Below are 14990 nucleotides of genomic sequence, written 5' to 3' on the forward strand. Positions count from 1 at the left end.
CGTGCTTAAAACGCAAAAAAGAGCGAAAGAATGCTTACAAAGGGTCCACGCTAGGAAGTTTGATACAAGTTTGCTCAGGTATGAAGTGTTTAAACCTCAACTTAGAGAAAAATGAATCAAGTGTGAGCTGAAGTGAATGGAAGCATGGGTTTATATAGATTTTGGTAAACCGTTAGGATCGTTCCTCGCATTTCGTACTTCGATCTCGGCCCTCCACTTGGGCACATGGTTTTCAAAACCATGGGAATACCAAAAACCATCAAATAACAGCCCAAAGTATCCCAAATCAGCCATTAAAAACCATCAAAACCTCAAAAATGGACCAAGTTCAATGTTTCTGATCTGGCAATTTTTCGCGGGCCACATAGACATAAGCCTAGGCTTACGCGCCCCGCATAGTAAGTTTGACAGAATTGCAATTTTGGTCCCTGCACTTGAGAAACTTGCATTTTGATGCATATTTGACACGTTTAAGCCCCGTTAACCTCATTTTAAGGCTCTAAAATGATGTTTAAGTATAGGGAACTTAAAATATGCTCAAAAATATCTCGGATGTCGGTTTGTTTGGTCGTACGGTTGCGTTATTCGGTTAATTACGACGGAAGTCGTAACGAACGCAAAAAACGATCCAAATTAAGAGACGAATGGAATTTTATCATGCCAATCACTAAAATAAAATATTTTAATGATTACATAAATTTTTGGGTGTCCGAATATTTTCAGAATGTAAGATATGCGCGAAAATGCAAACTTATGCACTTTTTGACGCTATTAGTCCCTATTGATCAAATAAGTTTATTTTAGCATACCGAACCCCTCAAAGCCTATTTCTAAGCTATGTAAAGGATATTTAAGGTATGTTTAACTTATGATCATGTTCCGGGATGTTCGTTACCATAAAAATCGGTATAGTTTCGCAGTTTGACACAATTTGTCCCTGCAATCGAACAAACTTGTTTTCAACACACCAAACCATCCAAAACTTATTTCTTAGTTATGTGAAGGTTATTTAAGGTATGTTAAGCCTATGTCACTATTCCGGAGTGTTTGTTGTGTTAAACTGACTGCGTTTATGCACCAGTTTGCGTATAACCTTCAAGAAAGCGATTTAAAGCTTGAAATCGGAATCGAATCTAATCGTAAAATCATCAAACATAAATACACACATAATAATACCAAAACACATATAATAACACCAAACACATTGTTTTATTGATAATTAACATTGTTTTACATTGTACAACGGTTACAGAACACAGTTGTCACAGTCTCCCCTACTTTAGGAAATTTCGTCGCGAAATTTTAACTGGAGGAAACTTGTGAAAACAAATGCGGATATTTCGCCTTCATTTGGTCCTCACGTTCCCAAGTAAACTCTGGGCCACGTTTGGATTCCCAGTGAATTTTGACCAATCGAATTCGTTTATTCTTCAACTGTTTGACTGCACGGTCCATTATCTCCATAGGTTTCTCGACAAAGTGCATCGTTTTATCAACTTGAATTTCGTCGAGTGGAATGTGAAGATCAGCATCTGCTAAACACTTTTGCAAATTGGACATGTGAAAATTCGGGTGAATATTTCCAAGCTCTAGAGGTAGCTCTAGTCGATAAGCAACCTTTCCAATTCTTTCAACAATCTTAAATGGTCCAAATATCGAGGTGCAAGTTTTCCTTTCTTTCCAAATCTCGCCACTCCCTTCCAAGGTGACACCTTGAGTAGGACACGATCTCCGACTTGAAATTCCAAGGGCATGCGTCGCATATCTGCATAACTCTTTTGACGGCTTCTAGCTATCACAAGATTATCGCGAATTTTCTTGATTTTATCTGTTGTTTCCAGAATGAGCTCTGGTCCAGTAAGCTGAGCTTCACCGATCTCATTCCAACAGACAGGTGAACAACATTTTCGACCGTAGAGAGCTTCGAATGGTGCCATATTGATGCTAGCATGATAACTGTTGTTGTAAGAGAACTCGATCAACGTCAGATGAGAATCCCAATTACCACCAAAGTCTATCACGCATGCTCTAAGCATATCCTCCAAAGTTTGAATCGTCCTCTCAGATTGTCCATCTGTATGGGGATGATAAGCAGTGCTTAGATTTAGTTGGGTTCCTATAGCAGATTGCATGGTGTTCCAAAAATGAGATGAAAATCATGCATCACGATCAGAAATGATATCCAAAGGAACACCATGTCGAGATACTATCTCATCAACATAAATATTTGCAAGTTTATCAGCAGATAGATCCTCGCGAATCGGAATAAAATGAGCTGTAGGATCGTTGTTGAACCCGAATGAGTCGATCAGAAGAATTTTTTGTGACACCTGGGTCACTGTGACCATCAAACAAATACCAAGCCAATGAAATATTGTATTTCATACTTGGGATCTGTATAAATATGTGTATCTTTTGCACGTATCAATTTTTGTTCGATTTCAAGCTTTAAATCACTTTCTGGAAGGTTATACGCGCACTGATGCAAAAATATAACCAGTTTAATACAACGAACACTCCAGAATAGTGAAATAGGCTTAACATACCTTAAATAACCTTTACATAACTTAGAAATTAGTTTTGAAGGCTTTGGTATGGCAAAAACGAGTTAATTCGCTTACAGGGACTAAACTTGACAAACTGCAAAAGTATGCCAATTTGAACTGTAACGAACATTCCGGAACATGACCATAAGTTAAACACACCTTAAATATCCTTTATATAGCTTAGAAATGACCATCAACCATGATTTTGGTCGGTAATTGTAACATCCTATTCTTACCCAATGCTATTTCATTTGTTTTCTCTCTTGTTTCCCTTTTAGAATGCCTCCACGACGCGAAAATCCGGTATCTATTGAAGAGCTGGCAGCTATCATTACATAGCAAATGACTACTGCATTCCCGAACATCGTTGCTCAATGTAACCAAGCCCTCAACAACAATAATGCCCCCTGCAACTTCAAGACGTTCAACTCGGCTAAGCCATCAAAGTTTTCTGGGTCTCAAGGAGCGACTGCACTTCTGCAATGGTTCGAGAGTCTAGAGAGCACCTTCAGACATGTTCAATGTCCAAATGAGCGAAAGGTAGAATTCACATCTAGTGTCTTTGAGAAACGAGCTTTGACATGGTGGAATGGTGTGATGAGAGATAGGGGTGCCGATGTGGCACTGGCTCAAACGTGGCAAGAGCTTCGAGCTCTGATGATGAAGGAATTCTGTCCTCGTGACGAGATCAGGGCCTTGGAAAGGGAGTTCGACGATCTTAAGCAAGATAGCGGTGAGCATCGAGCCTACACTGATCGATATGAGGAGCTGAGCCTGTTGTGTCCTACCATGGTTACGCCTTTGGATAAGGCGATCGAAAAATACATTGATGGTCTCCCTGACTCAGTACAAGACATTATAACTGGTAGTAAACCCACTACAGTTAGACAGGCCATTGAGCTATCTGCAACCTTGACTGAATCTCAAATCAGGAAAGGTAAACTTTTTCGAAAAAGTGACAAGAAACCAATCGAGGAATCAAAGACCATCGATGAACAGACTGGATCCCCTAAGAAGTCAAAGAAGTGAAAGGCTTCTCAGAACTTCGCCATGGTTACTCACAATGATCAAGCCGTCCCCAACCAACCAGCTCAAACCCCTGCTAGGAAGCCATACAATGGAACTGCACCCTTGTGCATCCAATGTAGCCTCCATCATCATGCCAATGTAAAGTGCCGCAAATGCCAAACTTGTGGACTTATAGGCCATACAGCAAGAGTTTGCCCAGCCGCAGCTGCACCAAACCAAGCTGGCAACAATCCCGCTCAAGGTCGTTTTCTACCAGGTTCTTGTTTCAACTGTGGCGAGATGGGTCATTTCCGAAGAAATTGCCCAAAGCTTGCTAATGCAAATCCAGTACAGGGATGAGCATCTGACCAACCAGAAGACAACATCGTTTAGAAATAATCATGTCTTATGTATTATTTTCTTTTGTTGTCAAGGTCCATGAAACAGTTCTTATCATTGTTTATAAATAAATCTTTTATTTACATTGCAATGTATTTATGTGGTTGTATGTATAAAGAACATATCCCCTACAATACCGACAATCAAGGAATCGTATTCCTTGAAAAGCAAACTACCCCCCAAGATTTTTTCTATTTTATGATATCTTGCGTTATCCACGAAATTCCTAAAGTACCCGTTTCTTCCGAGGAAACGAAGTACAAGACGCAAGTTACAACACTGGATGAATACCCAAAGTACCACTATAAGTCCTTAATAGGGCACCTAAGGGTATTTCCGCAAATCCTAAAATTGTTGTGTTCCTTAATTCGAATGTTACGTTTCTTTGAAAACAAAATCGAATTTTTGGGAGATCATCCTATCTTTTCAGATAGATCCTAGAGGACATTGAAGTCCAGCGACTGGTTTCCTGGTGTACCTTGAATATCCATTTTCAATCGATAGCAAGTTAATAACAAATTAATAATCAAGTTAAACAACTTTGTGATTATGTGCTTATGTGTTCCTTTTTATGTTTTTGGTGTAATCCATGTTTTTGTTATCCAAATGCTCATAGAATCTTCCATATCATTCGTATAAGGGATTCATAGTAGGATACCCAAAGGTACTACATAAAATCCTTAATGGACTTCTACGTTGTAGTTAAGTCCCTTGGATTATTAAGTACTACTCCATAATTAGACCCCTTGAGTGGTCTAGTTAAACAGATTGATCCAAAAATTTGGTGAGAAACATCATGTGATGATATAGCTGAAAGGACTCCTTGGAGACCTAATTAAAAAGATCATCTGTCGATCTAATTAAAAGGACCCTATGGTAGTCTAGTCACCCTCATCACAGGTTTGATTTTCTTTCCCTAAACATTACAAGATAAACTGTGCGGACTGTGCAAGGAATTACGTAATTATGGATTCATACATAATTATGGGATTCAGTGCACAGAAACCACAGCGAGTTTTGTCATGTGTCTAGAATTAGCTCTATTCATTTCCAATTCTGAGGAAGCAACCGTTGAAATTGACTCCGTTTGTTCATTTTCGTTTCTGAAGATTTTCCGTTGAGGAAATGAATATCCGTTTGATTTTCCTTTTCATTTCATTTCTAAGGAAGCAACCGTTGAAAATGACTCCGTTTGTTCATTTTCGTTTCTGAAGATTTTCCGTTGAGGAAATGAATATCCGTTTGATTTTCCTTTTCATTTCCATTTCTGAGGAAGCACTCGTTGAAAATGACTCCGTTTGTTCATTTTCGTTTCTGAAGATTGTCCGTTGAGGAAATGAATATCCGCTTGATCATCCTTTTCATTTCCGTTTCTGAGGAAGCAACCGTTGAAAATGACTCCGTCTGTTCATTTTCTTTTCTGCAGATTGACCGTTGAGGAAATGAATCCCCGTTTGTTTATTCCTTCATTTCCGCTTCTGAAGAATACTTTGAGGAAAATGACTCCGTTTGTTCATTTTCGTTTCTGAAGAATGTCCGTTAAGGAGATGACAGGATTATGCCTTGCTTATCTTTGATGGTTATAAACACAAAGTCACAGACAGAGCCCTACGAATAAATTTCGGGATGAAATTTCCTAAAGTAGGGGAGACTATGACACCTGGGTCACTGTGACCATCAAACAAATACCAAGCCAATGAAATATTGTATTTCATACTTGGGATCTGTATAAATATGTGTATCTTTTGCACGTATCCATTTTTGTTCGATTTCAAGCTTTAAATCACTTTCTAGAAGGTTATACGCGCACTGATGCGTAAATATAACCAGTTTAATACAACGAACACTCTGGAATAGTGAAATAGGCTTAACATAGCTTAAATAACCTTTACATAACTTAGAAATTAGTTTTGAAGGCTTTTGTATGGCAAAAAAGTGTTAATTCGCTTACAGGGACTAAACTTGACAAACTGTGAAAGTATGCCAATTTGAACTGTAACGAACATTCCAGAACATGACCATAAGTTAAACACACCTTAAATATCCTTTATATAGCTTAGAAATAGGCTTTGAGGGGTTCGGTGGGCTAAAATAAACTTTTGGGTCATTCAGGGACTAAAAGCGTCAAAAAGTGCATAAGATTGCATTTTCGCGCATAACTTAAGTTCTGAATACATCCGGACTTCCAAAAATTTTTGTAAGCACTAAAATATTTTGTATTAGTGTTTGGCATGAGAAAAATCCATTCGTCGCGCAATTTGGATCGTTTTTCGCGCTTATGCGCATGTCGTCGTAATTAAGCGAACATCGCGATCGTACGACCAAACGAACCGACATCCGGGATATTTTTGAGCATGTTTCATGTCCACAATGTTTAGGCATCCTTGTGGAGCCTTGAAAATGATTTAACAAGCCTTAAACTTGTCGGAAATGGCCTTAATACACAACGGGGACTGAAATGGAAACATTGGAAACTGTTTGCTGATCAGAAGGACCTAGGCGTGACACCTAGCCCCCTAGGCGTCACGCGAGGCCCTTTAAGATCAGCAAAGGTTGTTTAATCAATTGCAAACAGCTTCTAAACACCCCAAAGGCCAATGCCACATGTAAATCCCTGATGTTGGGGGGCCATTTTGAGTTACCACAAGTTTGCAAAAAGTGTATGGACAAGATCAAAGCACGGTATTCGAGGAACGATCCTAATGGTTCCAAGAATCCTATAAATACCCCTTGATTCACAACTCAAAACCCACTTGAAATCTGAGTTTTTCTCTAAGTGGTTGTGTTCATACACTTCCTACCTGAGATTACTTGGAGATCAAAGCTTTCGGGGACCCTTGGTAAGTGTTCTTTCGTTCTTTTCATTCGTTTTAGTGTTAAAGTCAAACTTTGTTTGACTTTCTGCATTGACCAGTTTATGGTCAATGCGAAGTTCGTTTGGACTTCATAACGTGAGCGTGATCACGATGGTTATAGTTCCTAGTGACTATACTACTGATTACCACGTTATCTAGGCTCAGTGACGAGTCGTAGTTTCGGCCAAAATGCGCATTCTTGCGTATTTTGTAACCAAACTACTCATAGGTATCAAAACCGTTTGTTTTGATACCAAACCTTTTTTCTAAACTTAGTTAAGCATGTTCTAACATGCTTAGCTCGTCACTTTTAGTTTAGTGCTTATATAGGGTCGTAAGGTAAGCGATCTAAACAATCGCTTATACTTTCGAACCCGACCCGTTTGGTCGATAATTAGGATCCGACCAAACACATTAGGTGACCATAGTTGTATAGGGAATAACCTTCCGAGGTTATACCTTATGGTCACATCGTTTGAGTAGTTGTATGATAGGTAGTATATATGCCTTAGGTAAATTACCAAAATGCCCTTTTAAACGCCAAAATTCATTTTAAGCATATGTAACATAACTTTTGGTATCTAAACTGATTTGGTAACAATATTAGACATGTTAAGGCATATTTAACTTATCATAGGACTAGTTAGGCGTTCCGAACGTGTTTTACGTGAACGACGCGTTAAAGTAGCATAAGCTACCTAAACAGGTCGTAACGGGTCGTAAGCACTTAGGTTAGGTTTCATTTAGTATGTAGGCTTTGTTAAACCATACTACATGAGTTCCCATACTCATTTGGTTTACGAGCCCTCATTCTATCCAAATCCTCCGATTTAGGTCCGGTATATTAACATAGTTACCTATATTAGGTGCCATTTGATATCTGTGATCTCTAGCATTGTTTGGTTGTTACTCAAGGACTACTAAGCAATCTCAAGTGAGTACATAGACCCCTCTTTTACTGTTTTCCAAACTGTTTTGGGGTGAAACACATGTGCCTACTTGTTACTTTCATGCTTTCATGTTTTCACATCATATACTTGCTATGTTCATTAGTACATTTATAGTACATGATTTACATTACATCGTTTTGCTATGTATGTTGACTGATAGCATACTTAGTACATTGTTTTACATTACATTTCATGCTATGTATGTCCATTGTGTGCATACTTAGTACATTGTTTTACATTACATTTCATGCTATGTATGTCCATTGTGTGCATACTTAGTACATTGTTTTACATTACATTTCATGCTATGTATGTCCATTGTGTGCACACTTAGTACATTGTTTTACATTGCATTTCTGTTGCATATGCTCATCCAGCATATGAACACATTATATTACATTTTGAACCGTTGTAACCATTTGACCATGTGAACCGTCATAACCGTTTGATTATATGAACTGATTTTAACTATTGAACCGTGTGAACCTTTTGTATCCGTTGACAAGATTTACATTTGACAATAGACATTGGACTATAGATAAACATTTCTACAATTGTTAAACATTACATCTTGATGGTTTGGTTTGAGTAAGTGATTTAAGTAACGAGGCGTGTGTAATATGATACAAGCATGGTGGATACGCCGCTGGTACTTCCTATATATAAGTGTTTGTATGGTATTACATATCGTAGCGTTATTTGAATCATTTCAATTTGAGACATATAACGTTTTATACAAATAACATACTTTTCACAAGACATTGTTTTACAAACAACTTATCTTATACAAACTCATTTTACATGGTTATTCATTTAACCATACATTATTCTCTTATTTATACATATCATCTGAACTTATTGTTTTGCAAACGATTTACAAAACAAATCAATTTACAAGGTTCATGACTAAACCTTATTAAACATTTTCTTACACTTACAAGTCATGAATCCTATTTTCACAAAACCTATGTATCTCACAGGCATTTTTATGCTGACGTACCTATTTTCACATGTGTTTTCAGGAGTTGATGCATAGGACTTATCGAGACATACTTAGGCGGACCTGTGCCTTAGTGACTTAAAACGAAGCAAGAACTAGTTATTTTATGTTATGTACTCTTTGTGCTTGTTTAAAGACAATGTAACTCTCTGGTTTGATGAATAAAATATAACTTTAATTGCCATGGATTTGAAACAATTAATTCTGTTATAACACTCCCCGACGATTCCGTCACGTTTCGTTGTGTCACGTGGTCGGGGTGTGACAGAAAAGTTGGTATCAGAGCCAATGGTTATAGGGAATTAGGTTATTAGTAATACTTTAACCTAGTCTATAACCTTCCTAGGACCCTAACGCGAGTTTACTTGCATTTAGTCATAAAATAATACCGTCACCTACCCTTAAGCGACGACCAAAACAAGAACATAAATTTCAAAAACCACTTTGAAAATTAATCATCTGTTTTTGGATGATTGATTACTAGGTTTTGAACCCTCTATTGTAAGGTTTTGAACCCTCTGTTATAAGGTTTTGAACCCCTTTGAGTTTTCAAAATCTCGTCAAAGTTTTGGGTCCTAAATAGTGTGAACACGTGCAAACTGGAAGAGTGAATGCCTGTACCCTGGGTTTTCTGTCTAAGGCTAGCGTGTTCGTACAAATCCACATAATCGGACCAGTCACTCTTACCTGGGAACTCTTGGGGTGAGTGTCCACTTATAGGCGAGCATGTCTTCGTGATACACTATGAGGATCTATTTGCTTTGATTCAGCCTTTGTGTTGTTTGTTTGCTTCGTGGTTCAAACAAATGACCATCAACCATGATTTTGGTCGGTAATTGTAACATCCTATTCTTACCCAATGCTATTTCATTTGTTTTCTCTCTTGTTTCCCTTTTAGAATGCCTCCACGACGCGAAAATCCGGTATCTATTGAAGAGCTGGCAGCTGTCATTACACAGCAAATGACTGCTGCATTCCCGAACATCGTTGCTCAATGTAACCAAGCCCTCAACAACAATAATGCCCCCTGCAACTTCAAGACGTTCAACTCGGCTAAGCCATCAAAGTTTTCTGGGTCTCAAGGAGCGCCTGCACTTCTGCAATGGTTCGAGAGTCTAGAGAGCACCTTCAGACATGTTCAATGTCCAAATGAGTGAAAGGCAGAATTCGCATCTAGTGTCTTTGAGAAACGAGCTTTGACATGGTGGAATGGTGTGATGAGAGATAGGGGTGCCGATGTGGCACTGGCTTAAACGTGGCAAGAGCGTCGAGCTCTGATGATGAAGGAATTCTGTCCTCGTCACGAGATCAGGGCCTTGGAAAGGGAGTTCGACGATCTTAAGCAAGATATCGGTGAGCATCGAGCCTACACTGATCGATATGAGGAGCTGAGCCTGTTGTGTCCTACCATGGTTACGCCTTTGGATAAGGCGATTGAAAAATACATTGATGGTCTCCCTAACTCAGTACAAGACATTATAACTGGTAGTAAACCCACTACAGTTAGACAGGCCATTGAGCTATCTGCAACCTTGACTGAATCTCAAATCAGGAAAGGTAAACTTTTTCGAAAAAGTGACAAGAAACCAATCGAGGAATCAAAGACCATGGATGAACAGACTGGATCCCCTTAGAAGTCAAAGAAGCGAAAGACTTCTTAGAACTTCGCCATGGTTACTCACAATGATCAAGCTGTCCCCAACCAACCAGCTCAACCCCCTGCTAGGAAGCCATACAATGGAACTACACCCTTGTGCAACCAATGTAGCCTCCATCATCATGCCAATGTAAAGTGCCGCAAATGCCAAACTTGTGGACTTATAGGCCATACAGCAAGAGTTTGCCAAGTCGCAGCTGCACCAAACCAAGCTGGCAACAATCCCGCTCAAGGTCGTTTTCTACCAGGTTCTTGTTTCAACTGTGGCGAGATGGGTCATTTCCGAAGAAATTGCCCAAAGCTTGCTAATGCAAATCCAGTACAGGGATGAGCATCTGACCGACCAGAAGACAACATCGTTTAGAAATAATCACGTCTTATGTATTATTTTCTTTTGTTGTCAAGGTCCATGAAACAGTTGTTATCATTGTTTATAAATAAATCTTTTATTTACATTGCAATGTATTTATGTGGTTGTATGTATAAACAACATATCCCTTACAATACCGACAATCAAGGAATCGTATTCCTTGAAAAGCAAACTACCCCCCAAGATTTTTTTTTTTATTTTATGATATCTTGCGTTATCCATGAAATTCCTAAAGTACCCGTTTCTTCCGAGGAAACGAAGTACAAGACGCAAGTTACAACACTAGACGAATACCCAAAGTACCACTATAAATCCTTAATAGGGTACCTAAGGGTATTTCCGCAAATCCTAAAATTGTTGTGTTCCTTAATTCGAATGTTATGTTTCTTTGAAAACAAAATCGAATTTTTGGGAGATCATCCTATCTTTTCAGATAGATCCCAGAGGACATTGAAGTCCAGCGACTGGTTTCCTGGTGTACCTTGAATATCCATTTTCAATTGATAGCAAGTTAATAACAAATTAATAATCAAGTTAAACAACTATGTGAATTGTTTTACATTACATTACATTACATTACATTTCATGCTATGTATGTCCATTGTGTGCATACTTAGTACATTGTTTTACATTACATTTCATGCTATGTATGTCCATTGTCTGCATACTTAGTACATTGTTTTACATTGCATTTCTGTTGCATATGCTCATCCAGCATATGAACACATTATATTACATTTTGAACCGTTGTAACCATTTGACCATGTGAACCGTCGTAACCGTTTGATTATATGAACTGATTTTAACTGTTGAACCGTGTGAACCTTTTGTATTTGTTGACAAGATTTACATTTGACAATAGACATTGGACTATACATAAACATTTCTACAATTGTTAAACATTACATCTTGATGGTTTGGTTTGAGTAAGTGATTTAAGTAACGAGGCGTGTGTAATATGATACAAGCATGGTGGATACGCCGCTGGTACTTCCTATATATAAGTGTTTGTATGGTATTACATATCGTAGCGTTACTTGAATCATTTCAATTTGAGACATATAACGTTTTATACAAATAACATACTTTTCACAAGACATTGTTTTATAAACAACTTATCTTATACAAACTCATTTTACATGGTTATTCATTTAACCATACATTATTCTCTTATTTATACATATCATCTGAACTTATTGTTTTTCAAACGATTTACAAAACAAATCAATTTACAAGGTTCATGACTAAACCTTATTAAACATTTTCTTAAACTTACAATGAATCCTATTTTCACAAAACCTATGTATCTCACAGGCATTTTTAAGCTGACGTACCTATTTTCACATGTGTTTTCAGGAGTTGATGCATAGGACTTATCGAGACATACTTAGGCGGACCTGTGCCTTAGTGACTTAAAACGAAGCAAGAACTAGTTATTTTATGTTATGTACTCTTTGTTCTTGTTTAAAGAAAATGTAACTCTCTGGTTTGATAAATAAAATATAACTTTAATTGCCATGGATTTGAAACAATTAATTCTGTTACAACACTCCCCGACGATTCCGCCACGTTTCGTTGTGTCACGTGGTCGGGGTGTGACATTTTCTATCCGAATCAAAGGCGGAATCAATGAAACGGACGCTCAATGTTATTAAAATGCCTCTTGTATTGATTTTACACTGATTACAGCCTGAGAACAATTTGGCAGCACTTCGTTACAATTTCTGATTCCGTTCCAAATGAAAGAAACAAAGCACTATTTATACTAGAGCTGATTTCGCTCCAAATGAACTATTGTCATTTCGGGCGAAATTAGATGTTTCTGATTTCGCTCCAAATGACCTTGGTCCATTACGAGCGAAATCAGCACCTTAATCTCTAAACTTCGATTCTCGAACCTCGTGCACTGATTATCCTATCCTATCCTATTACATGATACAAGTCGAAGTTAATAGACGTAATGCACTAACAGACTCCCCCTCGGATATTGACGAAGTCTTCAGTGTCTAGTCTCTGTCATGACACCTCTTTAGTCTTGATCATTCTGTATTTTCACTCAGATTGTAACAATATAACCATCCTTCAATCTTTATCTTTGATCAGCTTCTCTATTTGACTTTTAAACCAGAATCTCATCACTGGCTCTATCATCAATAGCTTCATCATAAGGCTCCCCCTTTCGTCAAGCTTCCGTGCTTTTAGGGATCGACACCTAGCTTTCCAGCTACAAGCTCCTCCTAACTTCCAGCTTGTCTTCAGACTCCCCCTTAGTCTCTGCTCTCGGGATCATAGTCTGGATTACCTGCAATCACTCATACATTTATAAGTAATAACATTCTAAACATTCAATTTTCCAGAAATCGTAATCTGGCCCTATTCAACTTTCTAAATCACTCCCCCTATCAACAATCTTTACAGATTTGGCAGTGTTAAAGAATCCAACTCCCTCACAGTTAATCATCCAAGTCCAAACTAATGACCTTGGAGATATCACAAACTGTTTTTGAAATTTTGATTTTAATTCAAGTATCAAATTAATGAACTTGTTTTATTTTCAGAAACACAATCAGCTTACTTAGATTTTGAAACTCAGCATTTCAGACATCGGTTTATCGAAAATAAAGAAGAAATCAAAATCTTTTTGCATTTTTCTGAAAATATAAAGCAGTAAAGAAATATGTACAAACATATTTACGAACAATATTTTTGTTCGAGTATGCGTCAGAGGATCATATCAGTTTTTGACAAGTCACAAGTACCGTTGAGCTTAGTTACACATTAAGAATTAAACAATTCACTTAGATTGTCGATATACTGGTCCACTTAAATTTTCATACAAATTTCAACTGATTCAGGATATGGATTAGATATTTTAAGAACTTAAACTCATTCATGTGTCCCACCTCTTGAATATACTCCCGTATCCAGAATCCCGGTATTCAGTCTTACAGGTGAGTATACCACAAATGATATCTGTAAGGGGTTAAATGCGAGGGCCGTGAGAGCTCAGGTTGATACTTCCGTATACGCAGAGAGATGACGGCTTCGACTTTTTGGTGTGTCCCCTTTAGAGGATCTTTTGATTTCAACAGCGCACAATTAGCATTTTGCAATGTTTCATCGTTTTTTATGCTGAGGGTGGTGCTATGTTTCAAGCAATGCGGAAAGTATTATTCGAGGACTAGGTCAGAACTTCCATTCGCAGAAGTCCCGGAATAATACCCCAGATATCACTAAGTATAAAGACCTAGTATCTCAGAATAAGGGACCTATCAAACGAGATTGCAGGGGTTACCTATATATTCAAGTAGTGTTCCCCACGAAATAAGCAAGTGTTTGAATTTAGGTTTATATCCCGAAAAAGTTTACTAAATGTATAAAAACCTATTGGCATATCATCAGTGAGACTGTTTAACGCTATTTAATCATTACAATTCTTTAGCATACTGTAACTGTCTACTGATGTACTATCATTTCCTCTTTTTATGCAAAAACTCAAATTTTTTAATTTTATCATGTTTTTGGCTTTTTCAAATTTTTAATGTTTTTGTATTTTCTGACAATTTTCTCCCCCTAAAATGCAAAATCATTAAAAATTTGATAACCGATGTAGATAGCTTTGTCTCACCATCCATTTTCTGCTGACTATGAATCATTTTGCACAAAAAGCAGTAATTACCCCCATGATTTACAACCCATTGATCTTTTACAGTTTGAAAACCGTTTTTCAATCTTGTGAAAGTAATCATGTTTGTTCAGCCGTGAGGGTTTCGGCGTATTCAATCAACACACATTTTTTTATGTACAGAAAAACAATGAACCTAAACTCCCTGTTCAACCAAACCAGGGTCCAACAACCTCTTCCTCCTCTTCATGTGCCAGGTTGCTCCAGTTTGCAATCTCACAATCTTTGGATTTCTTGAGCACCTGCACATGCAACAATTTGATCATTTGAACAACGCAACCCAAGCCTGTTTAGACTCAGGTAGTTGAACATGAATCTTTCCAGATAAAACGGGATAGTTTCTTTCATTTTTCTCAAAAACATTATCAATTTTATCTTCAACTTTTTCATCTTTTACTGAAATCACTTGTTTCTTAACACTCCATTTCTGTCCTTTTGGAGTACCTCTTTTGTAAAAATGTGAATCTTTTTGAACACTTTGTTTTTGAACAACATTTGGTTTCCAAAACTGTTGAGGTTT

This window comes from Helianthus annuus, chromosome 8, assembly GCF_002127325.2.
Source record: "Helianthus annuus cultivar XRQ/B chromosome 8, HanXRQr2.0-SUNRISE, whole genome shotgun sequence".
NCBI lineage: Eukaryota > Viridiplantae > Streptophyta > Magnoliopsida > Asterales > Asteraceae > Helianthus > Helianthus annuus.